General features: G+C 44.8%; 1 protein-coding gene and 1 pseudogene across 4 annotated transcripts in view; one reads left to right on the forward strand and one right to left on the reverse strand.

The window, feature by feature from the left end:
• The first annotated feature begins 287 nt into the window (after window positions 1-287).
• The window catches only part of JADE3 (jade family PHD finger 3), a 134,303-nt gene continuing 119,400 nt past the window's right edge, over window positions 288-15,190 (forward strand). For 2 of the 4 annotated variants that reach the window (XR_006213406.1, XM_042974266.1), the window contains exons 1-2: window positions 288-399; window positions 2,826-2,883. The gene's annotated coding sequence lies outside the window, so the exon portion shown is untranslated. Of the gene's footprint in view, window positions 400-2,825; window positions 2,884-4,588; window positions 4,942-15,190 lie in introns of those variants that run through there. The other 2 variants (XM_042974268.1, XM_042974269.1) reach the window with 2 other exon arrangements.
• Window positions 8,869-9,465, reverse strand: LOC102953402 (annotated as a pseudogene).

Here is a 15,190-nt window from a genome sequence, read left to right on the forward strand (position 1 = left end):
TTGGGGGGGGTTGGAAGGAAGGGGAAGAGGCGGAGCGTGGGAGCGCACAGTGTCAGGAATACAATAGTGCTCCGCGCCGCTTCAGCCGCCGCCGCCACCGCCGCCGCTGCCGCCGCCGCTGCCGCCGCCGCCCAACCGCCGGCCCAACGCTGAGGCCTGACGGGCCGGGCGGGCGAGGGCCGAGGGCGGGAGCTGAAGCGCAGGGGGCGGCCCGGGCGGATCAGGCGGCGGGGCGGGGGGCGGGGGTGGGGAGGAGATTAGGGGGCAGGTGCGAGGGAGGGGAGAGAAGAAAGCGAGCGGTTAGGGGGGCGGTTACCACCCCTACCGGACTCGCCCGGCACATTGCCGGGCCCGAGTGTGGAGCCGGGAAGGAAGGAGCCGCGACCTAGCTGTGCGAAGGTAGGCGCCACCGGAGCCGGACGCGGGGCGAGCGGGGCTGGGGGCGTCGCGCCGGGTGGGCAGCGGGAGTGGCGGCCTCGGGGAGTGGAGGCGGGCGCCGCGGAGCGCGGCGTCCCGGCCCAGCCTCGCAGCGTTCCGGGGCGCCCCGGCCCCACATCGCGGTCGCTCCGGCGTCCCCGGCGTCTCCGGGCCGAGAGCGTGTGTGGGCTGGGGTAAAGTGCCCGCCGGCCCCTCAGTCGGCCGGGGGAGCGCCGGGTGGCCGACGCGGGGGGCGGGGGGCGGACGCCGGAGCTCGGGCTCGGCTACGGCTCCGCTCGGGCAGGAATTGAGCGCCATAACTGTTGCGGCCGTCCCCTCCGGTGCCCCCTCCCGGCGCCCCCTCCCTCTCTGTGCTCTGCCCGGTCTCGGGGCTCCCGGGGTCAGCCCCGCGGCGGGAGGACCTGCTCTGCGGGCCGCCCCGGGGCCGGATGCTCCGGGGAGCGGGGGCGCGCCCCTGGCTGTTTCGGTGTTGGGGGGCGTGCGGAACCGAGTGCTTGGCGAGGGGGGCCGGGCGGCTCGGGGGAGCCCGGGTGCCCCCGGAGCAGGAGCGTGAGCGCCCCGCGGGCTAGCGAACTTTCCCTCCCCCTCCCGTCATTGTTCGGGCGCTGCCGGTCCGGGGCCGCGGCGACCGCCGAGCGCCGGGCGGTCCGGGGGGGAGAGGGGTGGTGGGAAAAGCGGGAGGGCTTTGCGAATCTTACGGGAAAATTTTCCCACCGCTGGGCACGGCAAAGTTAACTTTTCTCCAGCGATCGAGTTGGTTTTATTCCCTCGGCCGTGGGGCGATCGATTTAAAAAGAGAGAGAGAGAGAGAGAGAGAGAGAGAGTGAGAGCGTGCCTCCCTCCAATCTTTTTTCTCTCGCTTTTCAGAGCCACGGCTTCGGTGAAGTCTGGCTTTAAATTGCGCAGGGCAACCTGCGTTTATTATTTGTGAGAAGGAGAGGTGTGTGGGGGGGGGCGGGATCTCGAGTGAGTGACCGTAATGGTGGTATGTGAAGGCATGTTTAAAAGTTGGTATCATTGTGTAGCCCTGGGACATATGTAGTTCCCAGGCATTTGGCAAGAAACTTGTTTGGCCGCTTCTCTGACTTTCTGAGTTGCTAGGAAATCATGCCCTCAGATGTGCGCAAGGTTTTTTGATGTGAGAACCGTTTATCTGTGAAACTGAGGATGGGATCCCCCCTCCCCCCCCCCCCCCCCCCCCCCACTCCGGACGCCGTCTGATTGTATAAGAAATCAAAACCGTGTTGGTGGTGATTTCAGTGGCCTGGAGGGAAGAGCGACCTCATTCTCTGTATTCAGTCCGGTAAAGATAACTGTCTGCTTCTCTCTAAACTTGGAAAGTAATGGAAAATAATTTAGGTAAAGACTGGTTGCACAACATCTTGGCTCAGTTTAAGCAACTCAGAATCCACTTTCCCAGAGTAGTTCTCTTAAATACCTTCCCTGAAGCCACTTCTTGCCAGCCTGGGGATGGGGGTGAGGGTGAGAAAGGAGTCGGTCTGAACAAAGCATTGTGTTTTATTTAATTTAATATTTTCATAACATCTGTAAACAATGGGAATGTGGATCCCTGCCTCTGTACCCTTTGAATACCTAGTTTTCATGCTTTTATAGCATCATGTGATTACTCTCCGGATAAGTGAAAATAGATTTTTTTTCTTTTTTGTTTAGCCTAGGAGCATTTTACCTCTATAACATCGTTTTCTTTTTTCGTTTAAAGTGAGCTCTGAGCTGAAATACTCGAATCGTAAACGATAATACCTCTCTTCAAAGGGGTGAAGGGATTACATGAGATTTTTGGGATGTGCTTCTCAGTATTAGCTACCATCATTACCACCTTTTCTTTAGCTGTGCTCTTCTCTACAATTTTGTTTGCTAGAGAAGAGTTCTTAACCCAGTGTCTTTGCCTGGAAACAGCTCCTTGCATTTTTCATCCAATCAGTTCTGGGATACTCTGGGATGCAGGTCTGGTTCTAGAACCCACACATTGTCTCCCTCCTTTCTGAGTCATGTTGCTGTGCCTTGGCAGCGTGATGAGTGCCTTCTCACTTTGAGTAGCCTGTGAATCTTGGTCACAGGTAAGAGAAAGTGGAGAAGGGCCTTCCACTCCTTCCTGAGGTGTTTGTGATCAGCTGTGAGAGCCAGGAGTAACGTGGAAGCAGCCTTAGGGGTGCCTGTGTTCCCCCTTCTGGCCTGTGGATGAGGTTCTGAGAAGGACAAGTTATGACGCAGAGCTCTCATAGTTGAGACACATAGGTTAGTGAAAGTAAAAATAAAGAACCAACGATGTGAGGCTGGTAGGTTGGGTATGATCCTCTCCTTTGATAATGCTTGTCTTTTCCCTCCCTTGTATTCCACCAACCATAACAATCCATTTCTCTCCTCAGCTACACCAGTCTATTTCGTCTTTTTGCCCACTACTTTGAGGTCTGACTGGAAAACTAGGCAAGTATTTTGGGGGACGTTGGGGGAGGCAGGAGGCACCGGGTGTTTGTAAAGGCATGGCATTACAGAGGGCTCTTAATAAGCCTTGATCAGGGATACAGAGGTCCTATTATCATAGGACATAATGCATCTACCTCCTCATGGAGGTTATACAAAACAGGATCTATCTGAGGAGGGTAGAGATCATATGCTGGCTTACATTAAGAAAAAAAAAATGTCTCAGGGTGCCTGCATGGCTCAGTCGGTTGAATATCCAATCTTGATTTCGGCTCAGGTTATGATCCCAGGGTTGTGGGATCAAGCCCAGCATTGGACTTTGTGCTGAGAGTGGAGCCTGCTTAAGATTCTCTCCCTCCTCCTCCCCATGTCTCCCTCTCCTCTCCCCCTCCCTCCCCCTCCCCCTCCCCCTCCCCCTCCACCTCCCCCCTCTGCCTCCCCCTCCCTCCCCCTCTCTGCCTCCCCCTCTCCCTCCCCCCTCTCCTTCCCCCCCTCCTTCCCCCCCTCCCTCTCCCCTTCCTAATTACCCCCCCTCAAATAAAATTTAAAAACTTTTAAGAAAAATCTCATCAAGGAATAACTTACCTCACCTTATAGGTGAGGGGTGAGTATTGGGTGACACCCATCTGGCACTCTTCTGAAGTGGCTAATATGAGGACACTTGAGTGGTTTAGAAGTTTCTCCCTGTTGTTCAGTTACAGTGGCTGGGAAAGCTGAAGCATTCTGGTTTGTGGGGGAGAGTCTAGGATGAATGGGTAAAAATAATTAGTGAATAAAAAGGTGCTAGCAAATGCTCATTGGAGACCAAGTAACTACCACATTGAGTTTTCTGTTTTCTGAAATACTTGTGACTCCTCTATGGTTATTTTTGCCTCCTGCCTGTAGGTCTCTCCATAGACAATAGCAGTAAAGCTCTTATCATCAAAACTGCCTCTGTGGTTCTCTTGGGGGGCAGAAAGAAGGGTCCTGGGAAGAATTTGCCTGACCCCATGGCTAAACTTGGGAAAAGTAACTCAGAAGGCAGTCAACTGAAGAAAATATGTAGGGTGCCTGGTATGGGGAAATGGTACTGAGGTTTTGACCAATAGGAGATACCCATGTGTTCGTTAATACTGTTTAAGCAGTAAATAATTTAATCTCCATCACAACCCAGAGGCCATAGCTGAGCTCTGCTACCCAAGGAGTTCCTTGTCCGTTGATGTTGGCTGACAGGCAAGGAAATCCAAGCCTGGAATGTGCTTTTTGGAATAGCTGACAAGAGAATATGGTATCAGCATGGTCAGTACACCAGCCAGACCTTGTGTGTTGGAGTCTCCTGGGACAGTTCTTCTTATTAGATTTTAAAAAAGCTTCTTATTTTGATTATAATTACAGAAATATTGCAAGAATAGTACAAAGAACTCCTGTATTCCCTTTACCCAAGGTCACTAATTATTACTAGTTCACTCCCACTTGCTTTATCATTTGTTCTCTTTTTCTAAACCATCAGAAAGTGGGGGCGCCTGGGTGGCGCAGTCGGTTAAGCGTCCGACTTCAGCCAGGTCACGATCTCGCGGTCCGTGAGTTCGAGCCCCGCGTCAGGCTCTGGGCTGATGGCTCGGAGCCTGGAGCCTGTTTCCGATTCTGTGTCTCCCTCTCTCTCTGCCCCTTCCCCGTTCATGCTCTGTCTCTCTCTGTCCCAAAAATAAATAAAAAACGTTGAAAAAAAAAAAAATTAAAAAAAAAAAAAATAAACCATCAGAAAGTAACCATTGCCAGATTAGCACTTGTCAAGGGCATCCTGTCCTGAAGGGTGGCTCAAGTGTAGCAGTGGAGTATAGCAGAATTTTGGTGGTGATGCAGGGCCCCAGAGGTAGAGGGGCGTCTACCTATAGCTGTAAAGGGCATATGTGTAAGTCAGGTGAAATCAATGTATGGTGCTACATATAGAAATCATTATCAGTTGTAAAAGTGGTTATGATAAACTCTACTTTTGTCATCCTTCATGTCAAGTTTGTTGCCAACTATGCCAAACTTCAAAATTGTTATGAAAATCCACTCCACCACTCCAACTTCGCAGCCGTAATGTATTCTCCAACATTTTCATTTAATTCGTTCAGCAAATGTGTATTAAGTGCCTACTATTTGCTAGGGGTATAAGAGGTGAAAGACAACTCATCCCACTGAGAGTTCAACATCCAATGTAAAGGAAGAAGGAAATCTATCGGCGGGGGGGCCGGGGGGGGGGCCGGCGGTGGCGCGCGGGCGGAATTCGGTTGAAGGAGTTTACAGGAAGTGCTTAAATACCAGACTCGTTAAGGATCTGAAGAGTAGATACCTGGGAGTAGAATGTGAAGATCCATCTTCTCTGAGGCTTGCTGCTCTTAGATAACAAGGTTCATGATTGGGGAAGCCTTTGGTGGTGTATACCCAGCACAGGCTATGGGTTCAGGCCAACTTGGATTTGAATCTGCCACTTGATCTTGGCCGGTACTTCTCTATGCCTCAGTTTCTTCATCTGCCTAACCACATCTCCAAGGTAATAATTAATTGAGGTCAAAATTGCTCTGTAAACATTCATTTTATCTTCCCCCCGCAAGAAATGCAGTATGTGGGGAAATAGCATGAGCAGTATTAGGTATTAAAGTGGGATGCAGGGGAGTGTTTCTATTTTTCCTACAAATATATATGTAATTGCTAATTGTACTGAGAGCTATGATGGAGATCACTATAAGGGATAATAACAACAGTAGCTATGATTTGTTGACCATTGCCTGTGTACTGAGCACTGTACTAAGGTACTTAATATAGTATATCTCTGTGAGGTATGAGGCAAAGCTAACTTGCCCACGGTCACACAGCAAGTAAGAGGTAGAATGCTTTTGTAAGGGAGACTAGCAAGGTTCCCTGGACCCTGAATAATGAGCAGGAATAAGCAAGGCAAAAGGGAGGAGGGATTGCCAGGCCAAGGGAACACCAGGTGTTGTGAGGGCACTGAGGCGGGAGAGAGATGTGGAGAGGATCCACAGAGGTTTGGCTGGGACCTGGGGAAAGAGAGATGAAGTAGGCAGGGGGAGATTGACAGGGCCTTATGGGACCTCATTAAGCAGCTTGTATTTTATTCCAAGGGCAACGGGAGGCTGCTGGAAGGTGTTTTCCACCTTAAACCATACGGGGTGTGTTGTGGGGGGTGTGTGGTGGTGTGGTGTGTGTAATCCAGAAAAACATCTAGTGAGGCTTAAACAAAAGTAGCCTATAAGTCATTTCCCCTTCAGTGTCCCACTTTGTGATCCAGTGGAAGCAGTGTTTCTGGCCCAAATGTGTAGATCTTAAGCAGTTTCTACTGCCCACCATTAACATGGCTAAAAAGAGTTGCTGTGATGCTGGAAGAAGCTGGTCCTGCAGAATGTTTCTAGAAGGTTTAATTAGGTTTATAGATCTGATGCTTTTTAGGCTGCAGTAAGGGAGGTCTTTCAGCTTTCACTGAGCCCTGTCAAATGGGGAAAAAAGTAAAATTGGGAGAAGTCATTCCTGGAAACCTGAGTTGTGTTAGAAATGGAATGTTGAGTATAAGACTTTGGTTTAAATATATCATGATAAAGATGCTTCAGTGACTAAATGGAAATTTTTAATGCTTTTTGTTTTTTTGGTGTGTGCCATCTGTGATGGCAGACAGCACATTTGTGAGAATCTGGGAAGACTTAGACATTTTTTCAGTACTTATATATTTATTTATTCTCGTCCAGGTACTGCAGGTTTTTCTGTTTGAAACTATTTCTTTTGTGCAGAATCAACTTCGCAGGAGGAAAACCAGTGTTGTCTTCCCCTTTCCATATGTACCAGACTGCAAACATACTTACTTTGAAGTAGCCTGTGTCAGTTAGCTTTTGGGGGGCAGGGAGGGTGGTTGGATGATCTAGGTTGGCCTTGCTCACACATCTGGTGCTTGTCAGGCCGGTTGGTCTAGGAGGCCCTAAGCAAGGATGGCTCATCTCCACTCCAAATGGTCCCTCCTTCGGCTGGCTGGTCTGGATGGGTTAACATCGTGGTCTCAAAGGCACAAAGAGTAGCCAGCAAGAGCAAGCTCCAGTGTACAAGCACTTCTCTTGTGTCTGCTTGTGTCATATTTGGTATTGTCCCATCAGCCAAAGTAGGGAAGTGCTTCCTTGGCTAAGCCCAGAGTCATAATGGGAGGGAGCCATCTAAAGGTGCAAACACCAGGTGCCTGGGTGGCTCAGTTGGTTAAGCGTCTGATTCTTGATTTCAACTCCGGTCATGATCTCACAGTTTGTGCGTTCAAGCCCCGCATGGGGTTCTATACTGACAGTGTGGAGCCTGCATGGGATTCTCTCTCTGCCCCTCCCCTGCTCACGCTAGCTCTCTGTCTCTCTTTCAAAGTAAATAAATAAATAAACTTACAAAATTAAAGGTGCAAATTCAAGGAGATGCAAAAAAACAAAAACAAAAACTGGGGGCCATTACTTAAGTAATGCAAAGTAATCATTAATGTAACCTCTTTTCCTTTGATAAATCTTGTTAAACACTCATTTCTAAATGTACTGTATTCTTGAGATTAAGTAATACAATTGGGCCATCTTCTCTTCTACTGAGTGTGGAGCTGAGTGGTGTTTTTTTCCAGAAGGAAACTGAAGGGAGACAGTGTGCTCTGGATGTAAATATTCTTGTGAATGGCTTGACTGCTCACTGATTTTGTGTAGCTATTAACAAAGGAATTCGTGGGTTTTCTCAACCTCCTGTTCAAGTTTTATCACAAAAACTTAGTGTACTAGGCTGTACTGCATTTTGTAGTCAAGCAAAAGGATAGTTAATTGGAAATCCATCACTACCTGAAAGATGAGAGAAACATTTGCAGCCTTTCCTTATAACCTTTATGTGATTTATAGTTTTTACCTGAGAAGAAATCCTTATTTGGGCATTATAATAAAGACAAAGGATTCCCTCTAGGTGTGTTTCATTTGGTCAAGATTTTAAAGTCTTCTGGGGTGCCGGGGTGGCTCAGTCGTTGAAGCTTCCAACTTCGGCTCAGGCCATGATCTCGAGGTTCCTGGGTCCGAGCCCCCTATCGGGCTCTGTGCTGACAGCTCAGAACCTGGAGCCTGCTTCGGATTCTGTGTGTCTCTTTCTCTCTCTCTGCCCGTCCCCTGCTTGTGCGCTTGCATTCTCTCTCTCTCTCTCTCTCTCTCTCTCAAAAAGTAAATAAACACTTAAAAAAAGACTTTAAAGTCTTCCCTGTGGTTGTAGTGAAGAATCCAGTATTGTGCCGTGAAGTGAGTGGTCAGTGACCAGCAGTTTGGGGCATTAGCCTTTGGCCTTTGCTTGTGAAGTTTTCTGAAGTAACTAACACCTTTCACATAACTGAAATAGGCTTTGCAACCAGCTTGTGGCCTGAAATATTACATGAAAATGCAACTAGACCCTAGGAAGCATGTGTGGGAAACTGAGGAGAAGGCTCACTTTGTATATCTTAGCGATGTACATTCCTCCAGAAAATTGCCTGGTGATAGAATCTTAGCTTCCTTTCTTTCCTCCTAGGATAAAAATAAAAAATGGAAAATCCCTGACATTTTAAAAGTCAGTGACTTGAAAATAGCCATCAAAATTATAAATGCCTGTATCATTTGACCCAGCAAACACATCGAAGAATTTATTCAACAATTATTTGCATATTACTTGGAGTGTTGCTTATGATAGCGAAATATTAGTAATATTCTAAGTATTGAGCAAGGCTTGGTTATTACACTGATAGTAGAATATTACACTGATATTGCATGATCCCTAAGATGTACAAACTTAAGAAAAACAGTAAATGGAAGAGTGTGTATTATATGCTGCCATTTGTGATAGCTACTGGGGCAATAATATGTGCTGTATAATATGTACATTTTTTCTTACTTGGACATAAAATATTTCTGGAAAAGTGTTCAAGATACTGATAGCTTTAGGGCATATAGAGCCAGGGTAGAGGGTTGGAAGAAGATTCTTCACTGCATAAACTTTTGTATATACCTTTTGACTTTTTTTTTTTCTTTTTGGCTATCAAATGATCCTTTATTGAAATATTTTCCTTTGTGGTTCTTAACTAGCTGGGCATTCCACTGAACCATTATTGGTGGTATCTGTGATATCATGAGGGTGGCAGCCGTCAACCTTGCAGACCACAGATTGGGGAGTCCCCAGGATCTCTTTCATGGTTCCAGAGAGTTCTCTGGCTAAAGATCAGTGCTGCATCTGTTGGGCAAGGTTGACAGTCTCATCAAAAGTGATATTTCTACTGTGCTTAATGTTTTTCTGCTTCTTTCTGTCTCTTGGCAGTTCCTGAAAGGCTTTGATAATCAGGGCAGAGGAAGAAGGTACCACTTCAGTCTGAGCCTGTCTGTTCTGAATGGTCATTTTCAGTGTAATCCTCAGACCCTTCCAATCTCTGGTTGCCTTGGCAATGTCATTACCAACGTTTTTTGGAGACAGAACCTGGGGGCCAATTTTTGCAGCCAGGACAGACATGGCGCTGACTTCCCCACCTGTGCACCTTAGGTATACAACTTTGATCTTGTCGGGGTCGAACTTAGGAGGCATGGTGGAGGTGGCTGGTGTCCTATAACCCAGATTTGGGAGGACCAAAGAGAGTTGCACCTTCACCTCCTCTAAGGTGAAAGTCAAAAGTACCTTTTGAATTTTAAGCCGTGTGAATACAGTACCCTATTTTAAAAACCAAATACATTTATTTTAAAAAGAGATGATACATGGTGATGGTGATATGAACTTCCATGGACTTCCACCCAACAGCTATGGCTGTTAAAAAATATATACATGTATCCAGTCAGTTTTGTCTCATAGAAATGCCTCAGAATAGTGCACTTCTGAATTTTTAGCTAAAGTCCTGCATTTTCCAGAATTTCATACGAGTGGAATCATACAATACGTAGCCTTTTTTGGTCTGGCTTCTTTTACTTGATTCATCCATTTTATGTGAACTAATAGCCTGTTCCTTTTTATCACTGAATAGCATTCCATTGTACGGATGCCCCACAGTTCGTACAGTTACCTGTTGAAGGACAACTTGGCTGCTTCCAGTTTCTTGGTGATTATGAATAAAGCTGCAGTAAATATTAGCATACAGATTTTTTTGTGTGAAACATAAGTTTTCAGTTCATTTGGGCAAATACCTAAGAGTGGGACTGCTGAGTTTTTATGAGAAACTGTCAAACTGTCTTCCAAAGTGGTTCTACCATTTTGCATTCCCACCAGATTAGGTGTGTGTCAAGTTTCATCTTCCTGCATATGGATGTCCAGGGGTTCCAGAACACTTGTTGAAAAGTCTGTCCGTTCTCCATTAATACTGCTTTTGCACCTGTGTCAGAAATGTGACTATGCTTGTGTGGGTCTATTTCTGGGCTCTCTGTGCTGTTGCATTGATCTGTGTGTCCATTATTGTGCTATTACCACACTTTCTTGATTACTGTCGCTTTTTGGTAAGTCTTAAAATTAGGTAACACGAGCACTCTTACTTTTTTCTTCTCTCCCAAAATTGTAGTGGTGAGAGAGGACATCCTTAAGTTGTTCCAATCTTGAAAAACATTCCATCTCTCACCATTAAGTATGATGTTAGCTGTATGTTTTTAAAATATATATACCCTATTGTGCTGAAAAGAGTTACCATAGCAGTCCTGATGCTGCTTGCTATCTTTAGCGGGCCTCACAAGATTGGCCCTTGCCTGGTGTCTTGAAAATTGGCTTTTCAATCATTTTGAAAATAAAATCTTATACTCAACCTTCATTTGTTACTTTTCCAGTGTTCATTTCTTTATGCTAATCCAAGCTCCTACCTTAATCATAATTTTCTGCCTGAAGGATTTTTCCTTAATGTTTCTTTTGTGCCAGGTCTGCTGACAGTATATTCTTTGCTTTTGAGAGTCTTTCTTTGTTTCTTCACTTCTGAAGGACATTTTTGTGGGATATGGAATTCTGGGTTGACAGTTCTTTTCCTTTGCAACGTATTACTCTACCGTTGCCTTGCTTGCATGGTTTCTGATAAATCGGCTGTAATTTTTGTCCTGTTTCTCCATGTGGTTAATGTGTCTTTTTTTCCTCTGACTGCCTTCAGGCTCTTTGTCTTTGCCTAGATATGGCTTTTTAAAATTTCGTCATATTTATCCTTCTTGGTGTTCCTCTGAGCTTCTTGTATCTGTGGATTGTTGTCTGTCACTGATTTTGGAGAGTTCTCAGTCATTATTTTTTCACATCATTCTTGTGTTCAATTTTCTCTTTTTTTATTCCTCTGGAATTCCAGTTTACAAGTATGTTATGCTGTTTGATATTTTCCCACAGTTCTTACATGCCATGTTCGAATTTTTCACTCTCTTGTCTCTTTTTATTTTAATTTTTATTGATCTGACCAATAAACTCGATCGTTATGCTCACAGATTCTTTCCTTGGCCGTGTCTAATCTCCTGTTGAGCATGTTGGGTTTTTTGTCCTTTTTTTGAGCATGTTGGGTTTTTTTTTTAACTTTTTTTTTTATTTCTAGCATTTCGATTTCTTGCTTATCCTTTCTGTATTTTTGCTGAAATTATTCATCTAGACTTGCATGTTGCCTACCGTGCAACTCTACCATTAGAGTCTTTAATATATTAATCATAATTCTTTTAAATTTCATTCCAGATAGTCCCAACATCTGTATTCATATTGAGTCTAAATTTGATGATTGCTCTGTCACTTGGAACATTTCCTTGCCTTTTACTATGCCTCATAATAAAAAGCTGAACATGGCTGAAAAGCTGTGGAAAGCTGTTGAAACTGAACATGGGCAGGAGATACTGAGGTAAATATTTGATATGTTTGGAGAAGAACACAGGTGTCCTTCTGCTAGGCCTTTAGTGTGGAGATTTGAGTTAATCGAGTCAGGAGTTGGCTTGTATTTGATGTTTGTTTTTGGTAGGGCACCAGAGATTTCTGACTCCTCTAGTGATACCTTCTTTTTGACTCCGGCTTGGCTTTGGGGTTTTCCTTTGTGCTGTTTCCCGAGAGCTACCTCTCCTAGCCCTCCCAGTTGTATTCCACTGTTACTAACCACATAGCTGGTTTGGCAGGTGGTGGCAGGGGGGAGGAGGGAGTTTTCTGATGACTGGATGAAACCTCAGACTTAGGCAGGTATTGGAACCTGGGTCTTGAGTATGTCCTTTACAAGAATTCCTGCTCGCCCTCCAGGGGTGAAGCTTCTTTTTCTTTTTCCTGTCTTCCTCTTCCCCAGCTGCAGTTGAGTGTCCTGAAGCCAAGGGTTTCAAGCCCTTCCCCCTACAGATTAAGCCTTTTGTTCCGTACTGGAGATAAAGGAAAGGGGTCTGGGTGGATTTCACAGTGGGTGTTGTTTTCCTCAGCCAACCGGCACCAGGATGGGAGCTTTGTCTGGGATTCCCCTGATTCTTTCTCTAAGAGCCTGGTGGGATTCCTGTAGGAAAAACTTGTAAGAGGATGAGAATTCCTCTGCCCCGTGTGGAACCCAGGAGCTTCATACTCTCATGGCATCCCATACTCTGGCCTTCGGTAACTTGTTAGAATTTCTGGTTTAATCTTCCTACCAGTTTACATGCCCAGATCCTGTGTCTTCCTGCAGGCATCTGTCTCTTCAGATATCCGGATGGTAGTTTGCCCTGTACTCCATACTTTGATAGGTCTGAGAAGAGTCATCGGTTTTTCAGTTTGTCTAGCTTCTTTCTCATAATGGTGAGAATGATGGTTTTCCAGGCCTTTACAAATCTGCTGAAACCTGAGTCCTAAAATGAGTTTTAATCTATATAAATGTCTAATGCAGTGCACGGCCCATAGAAACTCAGCACAGGTTAGTTTTTCCTTTCTTTTTCTCACCTCTTTGCATGTTCTGGTTTTATGGCTAGGGAACCAGGAATAATTGATTCTCGTTTGAGTTCTGCATGTTTTAGGCTTTAAGGGGGCACCTGTGTGGCTCAGTTGGTTAAGCATCCGACTTCAGCTCAGGTCGCCATCTCATGGTTTGTGGGTTCGAGCCCCACATCGGGCTCTGTGCTGACAGCGCAGAGCCCACTTAGGATCCTCCGTCTCCCTCTTTCTCAGCCCCTCCTCCATGAGCGCACTGTCTCAAAAATAAACAAACATTAAAAAAAAAGAAACCTCTACACCACTGGCAGTATGTTGTTACATGTTTGTCTTGCTCTCTTTCAGAATTCTATATATGCCTTTGTAATTATCGAGAACATCGTTAGCGCTCAGAAATAATTTGCCTCATTCAAAATTAGAGCTTGATTTAGTCTTCCCACAGTGTAGGTTTTGTTAGTAACCATGTGTTTGTCATTTTTATTCCCCACATTTCCGGGTGCAGTGCAGTTCAGCAGATATTTTAAGTGCCCACTGTGCTATGAGTGAGGCAGTAGGTGTTGAGTAGAATACGAGCGTGACCTGGTAAGTGGAGTAAGAGGTTCTCAAAGGCAATGGAAACCCTCTGGATGGAAGGATATTGCAACTTGGGAAATGTCTCCATTTCAATCTAGAAGGATTTTTAAAAAATTTTAATTCTGTTTCTAGTTATACTAGAGATATACTAGAGGTGCATTCTAGTAAAAATTGAAAAGCTGTAGAAAGAGCCATGGTTGTCCATGACATCCTTATAACATCCTCATTTTATCACATTGTCCTTCCCAGGGTTAATTTTGATTACTTATTTTTGTTTTACTATGCAAATTGCTGTGCCAGATGTCATGCCGTCTAATAACTTACTGAAATACGTGTATTTTTAAGGCACTAAGCACACAAATTCATTTAACCTTTAAGGAATGTTTATTTAAAGGGATAACTCATCATTCAGTTTGGACGTGTGACCTGATAATGGTTCTTTGCTTCACATTGTAGTGTAACTCTTAATTTTTAAATCTGAAAACTACTGTTAGCGATAGGTAGAATGGTATTGTGAGTAAATGGAAAATACAGAAATTAGTATTGACCAAAAAGAAGATGGCCTCTTACCATTTTCTTTAATTATCATCCAGTAAATTGACTTTCAGGGGATATACATAGTCTTGTGGATTTTGATACATGTATAGACCAGTATAACCACCATCATAATCAAGGTACAAAACAGTTCCATCACCCCCCCAAAACTCCTTTGTGTTACCTCTTCAGTGACACTTTTCCCTCCCCAACTCTTGGCAACCACTGATCTGTGCTCCATCACTAGTTTTATCACTTTGAGGATGTCATATAAATGGAGCGAGGCTGAATGTAATCTTTTGAGTCTTGCATTTTTTTTTCACTCACCATAATGCTTTTGAGATTCATCCAAGTTGTGTATATTAATAGGTGTTCCTTTTTTATTGTTGAATAGCATTCCATTGTAGAAATGTACCACATTTGGGTTGTACCAGTTTTGGGTAATTATAAGTAGAGCTGCCGTAAGAATTTATGTGCAAGTGTTTATAGACGCATACGTTTGCATTTTTTAAGGCAAATACCTGAGCGTAAGATTGGTAGAATTATAGTAATGTTCATGGTGAAACTAGTTCGCTGGTGTTCTAACGCTAGAATGGATAGAGTAGTAGAGACTCAAGTTGTTTGAATTATGCTTACTTAGTCATGCAGCCGTGAGTGAGTTTAACCTCTTTGTGCCCCAGTTTCCTCTTTTGTAAAATGAAGTTAATAATGATAACCACTGGGATTGTTGTGTGGAATTAAAGACTTCTTAAGGATACAATGCCGAGCAATGTCTGGCATACCAAATGTTATTATTATTTCATGTTTAACTGAACCTTGTCAGAAACATTCATCTGTAATTAAAATAGGGAAATTAAGTAATCCATAAGTGTGATGTGTTTAGTAGGCAAGCCTCCAAAGCAATGCCGTCTCTAGGGGAAGTTTTAGAAGTTATCTTTAGGGGAGGCTAGGTGGCTGAGTCGGTTGGGCATCCAACTTCAGCTCAGGTCAGGATCTCGCGGTTTGTGAGTTCAAGCCCCACGTCGGGCTCTGTGCTGACAGCTCAGAGCCTGGAGCCTGCTTTGGATTCTGTGTCTCCTCCTCTCTCTGCCCCTCCCGTGCTCACGCTCTGTCTCTCTCTGTCTCTCGATAATAAATAAACATTAAAAAAAATTTTTTTTTAAATTATCTTTAGTGGTGAAAAAGTTCAGGACCATACGTATGGGAGTCCTATGTAATAGCCAAAGATTGGACTGCATGCCCATTTTTGATGATTTTACTTGCCCTCTCAGCATTAAAGAATCACATTCACCAAAATTTAGTACATTGCTATACTTAATGAAGAAACTGCAAAAAGTACCTCAAAATCAACTAA

The sequence above is a fragment of the Panthera tigris genome, chromosome X (assembly GCF_018350195.1).
Source record: "Panthera tigris isolate Pti1 chromosome X, P.tigris_Pti1_mat1.1, whole genome shotgun sequence".
Classification (NCBI taxonomy): domain Eukaryota; kingdom Metazoa; phylum Chordata; class Mammalia; order Carnivora; family Felidae; genus Panthera; species Panthera tigris.